The 8,013-nt window shown below is 48.0% G+C and overlaps 1 pseudogene; it reads right to left on the bottom strand.

Moving 5' to 3' along the window:
- Window positions 1-3,384: 3,384 nt before the first annotated feature.
- On the bottom strand, window positions 3,385-7,650 carry LOC119823153 (annotated as a pseudogene).
- Between the last annotated feature and the right edge of the window lie 363 nt (window positions 7,651-8,013).

Below are 8,013 nucleotides of genomic sequence, written 5' to 3'. Positions count from 1 at the left end.
ATTAGGTTTGTACTTAGTTTCGGTTCTGAATTTCAAGGACACCGACCCTGATATATATTATATGTATATATAATATACATATATATATAATGTATATATAATATACATTCTGGAGCCAAGAGTCCCTTCACCCTCCATTGTTCAAGGGCTCAGTCACATAGCAGGTGACTCTAATTTCCCACCTCCAGATAAAAGTGCCTAGGCAAGCGGGCACCAATTGCAGCAGGGGACTAGTGCCTCCTGCCTGCTCGTGATCTGATGAACCTAAGCCCACTGGAGGCAATTTTAAGTGGAAACGAACCACTTACCCATTCTTACAGAATCCCGGCACCTGTGTAAGAGCTAGGGCTGTGTCTGTAACCCCAGGACTAGCGAGTGGGCAGAGCCTTGTGTGTCATAGGAGCTCTGCAACCTGCCAGACTAGTCGGAATGAAGAATTCCGGACTCATCAACAAGGGATACTGCCTCAAAAAACTAAGGTGAAGGGACTGTAGAGTTGGCTTGGTGGTTAAGAGAATGTGCTGCTCTTGCAGAGGACCTGGGTTCAATTCCCAGCACCCACATGGTAACTCACAACCATCTGATCCAGGGGATTCGATGCCCACTTCTGGGGCACCATGACCACACATGGTACACAGACATACATGCCGGCAAAACACTCATACACATAAAGTAAAATAAATACGAAATTTAAATAAAATAAAGTGGAGGAGACTATAGGAGACAGATGCTATGGAGCCCTGGTCTATATGTGTGCATACACATGTAAGCAACATGCACAGAGTTGTAACAAAACTCAAGGAGATCATTATAAACCCATGATAACAGCAGCACAAACCTCAATGGCAGAAGAAGGTACCCCAAATGTCCACTGACTGAGAGTTGGTAAAGAAAATGGACTCTGTATTGGGTGGTAGTGATGGTGCATGCATTTAATCCCAGCACTCAGGAGTCAGAGGCAGGCAGTTTCTGTGAGTTCAAGGTCAGCCTGGTCTACAGACCAATTTCCAGGCCTGGCTCCAAAGCTACACAGAGAAACCCTGAAAAACAAACAAAAAAAGGACTGCATTGCAAGACCCTGAATGGATGTCTACAGCAGTAGCCAATAGAATCCAACCATAAGATATAGTCTTTTTTCCTATGCATACATACATATGATGTATATTTTACAAAATCAAGCCTAGCAAGAGCATAATAATATAACAATAATTAACAAAATGCTACAATAAAATATCTTTGAATGTGGACTCCTCCGACAGGTATCTATCTCACCGTACTGCACACAATACTACATGCAATGCCACGGATGACGCAAGGCCTAAGGATGAGCTGGACTGAGGGGAAGAACGTGGGTGTTGTCACACAGCGTTAGGACCCCATCGCCTTCCTCCCTAAACACCGGATTGCGATATTGCATACTGTTAGGATATCACTGCCTTCCTCCCTAAACACAAAGGCTGACAACACAGACCCCTCTACCATCCCTAACAACATGATGTGTGGGACAAAGACAGCCTTATGTCCCCAAGATGAGTGAGGCGAGGGAAGACTACAATAGATTTACTGAGACATCAAAGGCTACACAATTCCAATGCAGAGAACTGCTCACTTCTGGAATTTTCCAGGTAACACTTTTGGACCATGGTTGTCTGCTGTAATTGAAACCAGAGAAAGATGAGTTCTGGGTGAGTGCCATTCATTGGCACAGTGGACGATCGTTCAGCTGTAAAGAGCGAGTGTGAAGCCCGCTGAACACCAAGGAGCCATGAAGACTTCAGTCAGTCACAGACAGCCAGTGCACGACTGCACTCTGTCAATCACAGAAATAGAAGACAGGAAGATGGGTGCTAGGGTTGGACAGAGGAGAGAATGGGGGGCTACTGTCCTAGGGTATACCTCTCCCTCTTCCCTCTTCCTTTTTTTCCTATCATCTTTACCAACTACTCTATATCTCCAATGTCATGCTTAAATTTCCAGTTAACCACTCAGCTCTTATTACAGGGACAGTGTCTTTTTTAAAAAAATATTTGTTTATTTATTATATATACAATATTCTGTCTGTGTTTATGCCTGCAGGCCAGAAGAGGGCACCATACCCCATTACAGATGGTTGTGAGCCACCATGTGGTTGCTGGGAATTGAACTCAGGATCTTTGGAAGAGCAGGCAATACTCTTAACCTCTGAGCCATCTCTCCAGCCTGAGAACAAGTGTCTTAAGATTTGCTTAAGTGTAAAACATTAAGGGGTCTATAATTCCCCTTTCTAATAATTCCCCCTTCTTTTCCTTCCTCTTCCCCACTGTCTTCTATTCCAACACTATATCATCGTAAATAAGCTTTTAATATGTCTAAAATTTATTTCTTTTCAAACATTTTTTTCATATGTTCCAGGGACCCAGTTGGACCTATCTAAATGGACCAGGCCCGCCCAGAATAAGTATCATTTAATTCTTCCCTTATCATCCCTGGTTTTGGGAACCCCTGGAAAATTCCCTCCTCCATTCAAAAAAAAAAAAAAAACCACAAAACCCTCCATCTTCCATCTTGGACTCTCCTCCCTCAATCACCAGGATCTAAAAATTTTCCAGACATAATTTTCTGCCTTTCCAGCATCTTGCAAGATCCAAGCTGCCAGTCAGCCTGTTCCACAGAGCCCAAAAAACACGAAAGCAATCAGTCACCCCAGGACATGGTCAAGCACTTCAACTCTGACATTCACAAAATCAACAAAAAGCAGTAAAGCAGTCTCGAGAGACCTGACGATGCCCACAAAGTTAGTAGGAAGTAGTCATGAGAGACCTGATGATGCCCATTCCATTCCCATCCATTAAAGACCCCAAACTCCCCAAATTTTTATAATTAACAAAAGGATGGAATATTATGATTTTAGCCAAACCAGCATGGCTGGCATTTCCAGGTTCCAGGGCCACACATGTGCAGAGAAGCCCTCAGGCAAAAATACCTAGTCGCCCCGGGAACCTCAAAAGGCCCTGTGTGGCTCACGTGCGGCATGGTTGTGTCACCTACATATGATGCGACCACGTAAAGCCCTTGCGCGCATGCATGAGCTCCATCATCTGTGTATGGCATATCTACATCATCCGCCTGTGCACGTGCGCTGGCAGTCTTTAAAAGCTGGATGCGCCATCGTCAGTCCTCTCTCTGTCTCTCTCTCTCTGCCCACGGACCTCACCAGGCCTTTACACGTCTCCTCTAATAAACTCCTAAGCGGGTTTGTTGAGTGTTTCATGCTTCCTTCTCACTCGCTCCAGGTAGCGATACCTTGGGGATGCATACCAATGCATACCTTGGGGATGAGGAAGCCCTGTACTTCAATGTCACAAATGTCATATCTGGAAAATTCAGTGGAACACTGCCCCCAAATCACTGCACCTCACGAATGGCAGCATGGGTGACGGGCATGCAGGCCTGGTCCGCCATCTCTGGACTCCTTGCCTGACCTATGGTCGGGGACCAGCCTCAACAAAAATACCACTCGCCAGGGTAGGGTGATGGGATTTAGAAATATTAGTAAATAATTCAGTATTAGTAAAAAAAAATTTGAAGACACGAAAATAGTAAGACAGAAAAACATAGAATAGTACTGGGGAGGGGGAGTTCCAGTACTAAAATTGCCCGCGTTTAATTTCCAATTGCTTAAAATACCCCTGACCCCAAAAGATAGGAGTAAGACAAAAAATTGCTTTAACAGGATACAAGGAAGTGAAGAGACCAGATGAAGGTCACAGGCAACATCCTAGCATCCTAGTTAAACTTTCTGTTGCTAGAACAAAACAAGTCGTGCTCACACCCTAGACTAAAACATTCCTTAGGCCAACCACTCCCTAGTTGAAATCCAATGCTATCTCCTTAAAGGAACTGGTATCTTAGTCGGATCCTTAGACTTTTGTTTGAGGTAGAAACATAATTACTTCTCTATTCATGAAAGACGAGGGGTCTGGATCTTAGCAACATTAGCAACACCTGTTGGCAATAACCTTGAGAAAGAGCAGAACTCTCTGACCTAAATCTAGGTGGGACTTTGTTTGCCGTGGGAGCACAATAATCTTGAAGGATAGAGGTAAAGTCCAACTCTCTGACCTTTGGTCAACGTGGAAACAGGCTCACATTTTTGGGCATCAACAACCTATGACATCATTGATCTCCTGTTGGAAGTAGCCTGAAGGGACAGCATCCCCTCAGTTAAGGAGCCAACGAAGGCTGCACCTTGACCTCTCCTACCTCTGTGTTACGGTCTAGGCCCATGTGAGAAAGACACCAAAACTCATGCAGGAGTCTGAGTCAAACCAGTGTTGGCATCCATGAGTGTCTCAGAGAGTGTGCCTATCTTTTCTCCCTCCCAGCCCCAGCCAGGCTCACTCTGCACGCCTGGGTACAGGATCATAAGCAGCAGGGCCCAGCACAGTGTGATTGAGGTGTTCCCACCCCTGTAGGGAATGTGCCAGCTATCACCAGACGCAGGTTGTCATCACTGAAGCTGCTCTTAGGACTCCCCTTGGCCTGAGCCAGCAGAGAGGGTGGGCTCAGGGGAGAACAGAGGAAAACCCACAATACCCTCCAACTGTCTCCAGGTAGCCTAGGTGCTGAGTTGGCCTCAGAATCCAGGGGCCACTTTAACCAGTGCCTCTGGTTTCATCTCTTGAAGCTGTTCCTCACTTTTTATTTTCTTTTTTCTTTTGTTTTCTGTTTTATTTTTTGAGACTTTTGAGACAGGGTTTCTCTGTAGCTTTGGAGCCTATCCTGGAACTAACTCTGTTGGCCTTGAACTCACAGAGATCCACCTGTCTCTGCCTCCCAAGTGCTGGGATTAAGGCTGTGTGCCACCACCGCCTGGCTGTCCCTCACCTTTTCCACCTCAGCCAGGAAGGCATCAGTCACGTCTCAGGGTGACTAGGCAGGGTCCCAGGTCATCTTGTGCTCAGCCAGCAGCTTCTCCAACATGGCCATGAACATCTTTGCCATGGGAAGACCTCGTCAACCAGCCCTGGGATGTGCAGAAGCATTGAGAAGGAATTAAGCACCTGTGACAAGCGAAGAAGAAATCTCAGTGCTTCTTCTTTTTAAAAGTATTAATTAATAATTATTGTATGTGGGGGCTCATGTACCATGGTGTGTGTTAGCAAGTAATAGGACAATGTATAGGGCCCATCATCTGTACCCTATTTGGATCCCAGACATCAAACTCAGATCTCCAGGCTTGTTTGGCAAGCTCCTTACCCATGCACCACTTGGCTGGCCCCCCGAGTGCCTCCTCTACTCAGTCTCAGTTCCCAGGCTCCCTTACAAGGACCCCAAGCTTGTTTGTTCCCACCCATCACCTGCCTCCTCCTCAGTTCCATCCTTCAGGCTCTTGCAGCCTGGGGTGGACAGAACGAATATTCTATCCTGGAAACCACAGGCTTGTGTGGCTTCCGTGTAGACAGAGGGCACAGGTTCTCTCCCTTTCTAGAAACCCTGACTTTGATCCACTTCTTCCCTCCTACTTTCAGAGGTTTGTCAAGTTTCAGGTCTTTCCACCCGTAGTTGACTCCCAGAAAACCTTCCCATGGCCTTGGCACGCAACTGCCCCTGGGAAGATGGACAGCATAGACGTGGCTCTGCAGACTGCCTTGAGTCTCCTGCCTCAGGAATAAAGCCAGAAAGTTCTTCCAAATGTTGTTCTGCTATTTTAAAATTCTGGTGAGGTAAGGGCCTTCATATTCAAAGCAATAAGCAAAAAAAAATGGGGGACGAGATCACATTGCATGCAGCTTTGTTCAGGAGACTGCGGGGATTGAGGGGTTGTCCTGGGAGTAGAGAGGTTAGCAAGTCACTGTGCTGCTCGTGTCTCTCTGTGCCCCTCTGCACCCCTCACCCACCCATCACCCACCAGCCTGGTCTGCAAGGGCATCACAGAGGTGGCCTGTCTCGTCCGTCACCCACTGCTCCAGGGATTTCTTGCCCAGGCCAAAGTTGCGCATGGTGGACACAGAGAATCGCCGCTGCTCTCGCCACTCAGGCCCGTACGGTGCAAGAACCACACCTGTAGACACACGCATGTATTACTAAGACCCCTGGCTGTGCTGTCCTCTGCTCTCAACACTCAGCAACTTCTCATTGCCTTGCTTGACTACATCACCACCTCCATTAGGCCCTGTCCTTCCTCTAGTTGCTGCCCACAAGCCTGTCAGTGACACAGCTCCTGCCCACCCCAGTCCCCTGCTGCAGCCTTTGCCTCTGGATTTAGGCCCAAAGCCCAGGTGTTCACAGATTGGCATTCGGAGATGGGCAGCAGTGTCCCCTCCACAGGTCACCAGCACCTCATGCATGGCCTTCAGTCCATTGATCACGACCCTGGGCTTCCATGCCATCTGTAGGCTGAACACGTCACCGAAGCAATACTGAAGCTAAAGAGGAGGGACAGAGCACTCATAAAGTGGAAGCCCCCAGCCGATGCTAGACCCAGGCTCACCATACAAGTCTTAATACATGAGTACATGCATTTGTGTGTCTTGTTACTGACCTCAGGACCTCACTTATCCTGGGCAAATGCTCTACCACTGAGCTCCATTCCAGTCTGAGATCTGGCGTTTTGTGATTTGGGTGTCTCGTTTTCTATGTTCAGCAAAGGATTCATAATAGGTAAGAGATCACCCAGCTGTAGTCTTGCTAGAGCCAGGGAACTGCCATGGGGTCCCTCAGCATCCCATCATACATGAGGAATCTCTGGTTCCTGGAGGTCAGCAGTGATCTTTTGTTTGTTTGTTTTTTTTTTTTTTCAAGACAGGGTTTCTCTGCAGCTTTTTTAGAGCCTGTCCTGGAACTAGCTCTTGTAGACCAGGCTGGTCTCGAACTCACAGAGATCCGCCTGCCTCTGCCTCCCGAGTGCTGGGATTAAAGGCGTGCGCCACCACCGCCCGGCTTTTTTTTTTTTTTTTTTTTTTTTTTCAAGACAGGGTTTCTCTGCAGCTTTTTTTAGAGCCTGTCCTGGACCTAGCTCTTGTAGACCAGGCTGGCCTCGAACTCACAGAGATCCGCCTGCCTCTGCCTCCCGAGTGCTGGGATTAAAGGCGTGCGCCACCACCGCCCGGCCAGCATTGATCTTGAGACCACACATCAACCACAGCACCTCTCTGCTCCTGGTTTCTTGACCACCATGCTGCTCTATACCCTCATCCCTCTCCCACAGCCCTGACTGAGGCGATTCATAAGGGACTTGGGGCCTCCATGACTTCTGCTCTATCCAACTAATCCCAAACGTGCTGTCACATCCTGCACCTGCTTCCTGCCATTATGTTGCCATGTTTTTGCCCTTGGAAGGCTGAGTGTCCTCAGGCCTGCAGTGCCCTCCCTCAGGAAGCCCAGCAACCTTAACCGTTCCTCTTGAATGCCTGTGGCTTCAGCACCGTGGGCAGCAAGACGCACCATACGTCGGCTGCCCTCCACCATCATATCCCCTCACTTCGTACAAGCTGTGCGGCATATTCTCGAGGTCTGCTTGCAGCAGGCTGCACCACACAGGCAATGGCACGGGGCCTGGCGGGTAGCTGGCAGTCCAGCGCGGTGTCGGTGCATCAGATCCACCAGCATTACCAAACGGAATATGAATATGGTCACAGACCACAGACCATCTCCAGCCGGCAGTCCCATGACTGTCTCACTGCTTCTCTGGCTTCTTTGGGGGAAAACGTCATGGCTTCATGGTCCTTACTCAAGACACCTGCGATCAGGAAAGACACTCATATCCCAGCCTGGACATTTGGGTTTTTTTGTTTGTTTGTTTGTTTGGTTGGTTGGTTGTTTTTTCAAGACAGGGTTTCTCTGTAGCTTTGGAGCCTGTCCTGGAACTAGCTCTTGTAGAAAAGCTGTCAACAACTGTGAGTCCCTGAAGCCCATAGATTGGGTCAGGATCTTGTCACACGGTGGTCTCTTTCCTTTATTCACCCTTTGTTTCTTGGCGGGCCAACCTCTTCCCCCAACAGCTTCCACATGGAGCTAGGTAGGCAGTGTTCT

Source organism: Arvicola amphibius, chromosome 9 (assembly GCF_903992535.2).
Source record: "Arvicola amphibius chromosome 9, mArvAmp1.2, whole genome shotgun sequence".
NCBI lineage: Eukaryota > Metazoa > Chordata > Mammalia > Rodentia > Cricetidae > Arvicola > Arvicola amphibius.
This window is presented reverse-complemented; position numbering and strand designations above follow the sequence as displayed.